Source organism: Mirounga leonina, unplaced genomic scaffold (genome assembly GCF_011800145.1).
Source record: "Mirounga leonina isolate KUSES-001 unplaced genomic scaffold, KU_Mleo_1.0 Mir_127, whole genome shotgun sequence".
In the NCBI taxonomy this organism is placed as follows: Eukaryota; Metazoa; Chordata; class Mammalia; order Carnivora; family Phocidae; genus Mirounga; species Mirounga leonina.
In genome coordinates, this window is record NW_023270316.1 from 59,700,586 (window position 1) to 59,705,179 (window position 4,594).

Consider the following 4,594-nt stretch of genomic DNA (forward strand, 5'->3'; position numbering starts at 1 on the left):
AAGCGGACAGAACGCGATGTGCTCCCGTGCACTGCGGGCTCTGGGCTCTTGCAATCCCACCTACGCTTCTGCTCGAACTCACCGAGCTCTCTGGAAGCTTTCGGGGTCGTGTGTGAATTCTAGACTGTGAACCTGAGTACAGAATCAGCCTCATATTTGTTCACTGGGGCAGTCTTCTTTGTTCAACTCTGCACAGATGGGGTCACTTCATTTCGTGGGCCTCAAGTGGTCTGCCCCCTGGTTTCCTCCTTTTCTTTGCTGACATCCAGAGAGTCTTTCTACATTTTTCCTGGTTGTACTACTTTCTATATTCAAGAAACCTTTTGCCATTCTAGGTGCTGTAATATGGCTTGTAAACCGCGTGTTCCCCCCCCCGCTTCCTTATCTGACTTACCCCCTTCCTGGCTTCTTTACCTTGATACTGTCCTCATAGCAGTTGAGTGCTCATCATTTCGTCTGCCATTCACTACCATCCCGTAAGTCCCCTTCTCTGGGCTGCTTTTCCGTCTCTTTTGTGTTTCTCTGATTCTTACATCAAGACTGCAGGCCCAGGTTGTAAAAGCATTCCCCTCCTTTAGCTCCATATGATCAGCTGAATTTTCCTTACTAACAGCTCTTGTGGTTGAAAGACCTGAAAACTCTGACTTTGCCTTTTTCTGAGATTCTCTGTTTTGCTCGTGGAGAACCAAGCAAAGCTTTTAACCATTCTGACACCATCAGGATTTTTCTGGCTTGCTGCTATTGGTTTTTCATTCAGTATATTTGAGGAGTCCCTTCTTTACATTTGAGGAGTTCCTTCTTTATGCAAGACAGTATCCTAGGTGCTGGCTGGTGATACAGAGAAGATAACACAGGTTCTGTCCAGAAGAGCTTGCAGGCTGGAGGGAAGACAGGCATACTAACACATCCTACACTCTACTGGAGTGTGGTGGGGTGGAGTTGGAGCAGCGTTGATGGGATGCTCCATCTCATACCAGAGAGTGGGTCACTTAATTCAGCAAAGGGAGGGTGTCAGGGAAAGTGTCACCAAAAAGTCCTAGTTGAACTGAGTTCTGAAGCATGCTGAGTTATTCACCAGGCAAAGTCAGCCACCGCATTCATGGTGGAGGGAACAACACAGGCAAAGGCTCAGAAGTATGAAAGAGGGTTGACAATGTCCAGTCTGTTTATGAACCTTGTCAAAGATCAGATAATCTTGCCTTTATGCATTTTTTGCCTGCCCTACAAGCAGAACGTGTTTTGAGTGGGTTATCAGGAAAGGTCAAAGCTGCATGGCTGGTGTGAGGGACTCAAGGGCTGGGTAGGGAAGGGTTAGTCACTTGAAAGTTTTGTATGCCGAGACAAGGCTGTTAAAGGAGCTCTGGGGTTTTTACAGAGGAGAAAGTGCTTAAAGGCAGATTATGCAGCCAACGGTGAGCCAGTAAATGGTTTCACTGGGGCCAATACTGGGATATTTTGGCAGCCCTCTTTATTGGGCGTGGGTTTCTCTGGCTATTCAATACCATTGTGACTCTCCTTGCGAATGCCCATGAGGGGTTAGGGTGAAAATATAGAGCTTTTAAGCATTTTAACGTGATTTCGATTGCATTTTAATTTTTAATAAAACTCTTAATAAACTTCTGCTTTAGGAGAAGCAGAGATCAAAAGATTAATAGGGAGTCCAGTGTTATAGTACTGGGAGATAGATGGGCTTAACAAGACTGTGGTACATCTCTTTCAAGTAAATGTAATAGATGGTTCTATTGGAATGGGAGAAAAGGGAAGATGCGTACATACATGCGAATATCTTTTTTTTTTTTTTTCTGTGTAGCCAATAATGTCACTCTTTGGAAGTAAATGCTGAGCTCCTGGCATCTTTGACTAATACCCTTCTCATATGATAGTTACACTGCTCCAAAGACAGTACAAACATCTGAGCCAAATAATTTTCTCTTTTGTTTGCAAGAAATTGAACTGACAGATATACCTGTCTATTTTGGTTCCAAGAAAATGTCTTGTTAGAAATGTGTGAAAATATATTATATGACAGTCGCTGAAAATGTTTCAGATGCAGCAATAAACTGATTGTGGTTTTCAGACCAGATGTGCACCATGTTTAGAATTTATTGTGCTTCTTCATATTCTAGTTTGGTGCTTAAGTAAATAGAAAGAAGTGTTCTGTTTTTCAATGAAACCTCTTAAGTGAACGGATGGCATTTTTTTCCCCAGTCAGTGATAGGAAATTATAGGAATCATGCAAATTGGAGATATTCACTTTCCTCACACCCACTGTGTAGCTGATAGGGCTCAAACTAAGGACCTCTTTGTCTTGTCTTCTAAGGTTAAGAATGAGACAACTGGCAAATGACCATAGCTGAATTGTGCAGCACTTTTGTGCTCGCATAGAAACTAAAGAAATGTGCTTCCTATCTGATGGTAGTATTTTAAGCCCCTGCCTTGTGATTTAATATAAGGTATGAGCTAATCAGGGCTCAATAAAAAAGGCTGAAGGAGACATCTTTTTATTGCATATCCCTGCAAGACTCAAGGCAGCCTTTGCCTAAGGTGTTAGAAACAGGACATTTGCTTTTCTATGTGTGTTCAATAAAATATCTTTCTAGGCATAGAAACGGTCTGTGTGTCATGACTGGTCTGCTTTTTTATGCTATCTCATTTTACATTTCAATTCTAGTGGCACATTGGTTTTGAGTGGTTAAAGATCTGTCTCATTTCCTTGCCAACTGAGATTGTGTTTCCAGCTCTTTGTTAATTCTGTGCACTTTAACAATTGCTGCTGATCATGTCCTGCGTTACTGTGCTAGGCATTCTATGAACCCAGGAACCAGTGTAGGATCTGATCCTGCCCTCAGGAGAGCAGGAAGACAGTTGACGAAAGGCAAGAAGGTGAGGAATTTCACATGCTGGACCTCATTTAATGCTCAGAGCAACTCTCAACTTTGCAAAGGGTGGGTGTTTACTACTTCATTTTACAAATAATGAAATTGGGCCTCACGTAGCTCAGAAATTAGGCTCCAGAGCCCACAGCTGACTTCAGAGCCCATACCCTCTCTCTAGCTCACTGTCTGGCTGGTTGGAGGGTCAATGAGCATAAGGCTAGAAAAAATTTGAATAAATGTAAACATAGGCACTATAGCATTAAAATACCATGTGGGTTAGAGAGGGATCACTGTGCAACCTGTAGTCAGTGAAGGGTTTCTGTGGGAGCACCTGAGCTGGGTTTGGAAGCCTGGAAGGATGAGGGCAGAAATCACAAGCACAAAGGCATTGTGGGCATAAGCTTGCAGCATTGCCAAGGAAACCAAATTGCCAGGGGCAGGACTGTAGAACGGGAAAACAGTGGGAAGCAGGGGAAGGTGTAGGGCAGGGGCCGATGCTGAAATACCCTGGATGCAGAACTGAGGTGTTTAGAGCCTTGTGAGAAACTCCCTGCCTCCTCCATCTGTGTGTGTGTGTGCGTGCGTGCGTGCACACACCAAAGAAGGTTTTAAAATGTGGAGGAAAAGTGCCATTTAATTAAAAGTTGCATTTGGGGGCTGTATGATGTTGAATTTTCCCTTTGTAGCAAGAAAAAGTAGTGCTTTAATAATGAGAAAAATGTCATGTTTCTTTTCCCACGAGGGAATAAAGTAAGTCAACCTCTTTGTTGAACTGAAAGTGTCTGAAAGTTGTTGGCAAAATGAACAAATTCCCTCTGAGTCTTGGTGAGAGGAGGAAATGGCAGAGGGGCAATGGGGCAAGTAAAGGAGGACATGAGTGCAGACCACCAGTCTGTAGGTGTCTCTGCTTTGCTGGAGATGCCTGGGCACTAGGAGGCAGATGAAAATACGAAAGAAAGAAGATCCAGAGGGAAAGCCTAATGAGCCCAGGGAATAGCAGGGAGCATGCAGGTCAGCTCTTTGGACTGGGGGAAAGAACTGGCATTTGGCAGGGGCTTATCATCACTCCCAGAGAGGATAACTTTTTACATGTCATCCTTGTTCAGGAGCCATGCTGGTCATCTCTGTATCATTCCAATTTTAGTATATGTGCTGCTAAAGCGAGCACAGTATTTTTTAAATGTTTACAACAAATATTTTTTTTGTGCTAGGCACTGTAGCATAAAGTGTGAAGGCATAAAGTACAATCCCCCCTTTTTGTTTAAAGGGAGATAATGTGCAATTTTTTTATACAATTTTTAAAGTGATTGTGACTTGTGATTTTATAATTGGGCAAAAGAAAAATCTAAGATTTAATGAGCGACTTAAGAATCCCTTCTTTAGTAGTCATGGATGCTTATCTACTGATAAGAATCCTGCTTCAAACACGGACTCTAAATTTAAGAGAAAGGTACACACCAGATTCACACCTGCATTTTTCTGGTTTGAAGGGAAGTAAGGGAATTTTGTGAAATGTTTGAAAAATTGATATGAAATTTTCAGTGTGTACATAATCATTCATGTGGCAGACAATTCACTGGATGCTGGGGGATACAAAGAGGAGGTCCCAGGAACTTATAAACTATTGAAGGCAGCAGAGAAATGTGTAATACACAGTGATTGGTGCTACAATATACAAAGAATGGTTATAGAACAGTGATTTATTTTTTTTATTTTTT

At 42.4% G+C, this 4,594-nt stretch overlaps 1 pseudogene; it reads right to left on the reverse strand.

The window, feature by feature from the left end:
- Positions 1 to 3,945: 3,945 nt before the first annotated feature.
- On the reverse strand, positions 3,946 to 4,044 carry LOC118009696 (annotated as a pseudogene).
- Positions 4,045 to 4,594: the final 550 nt, after the last annotated feature.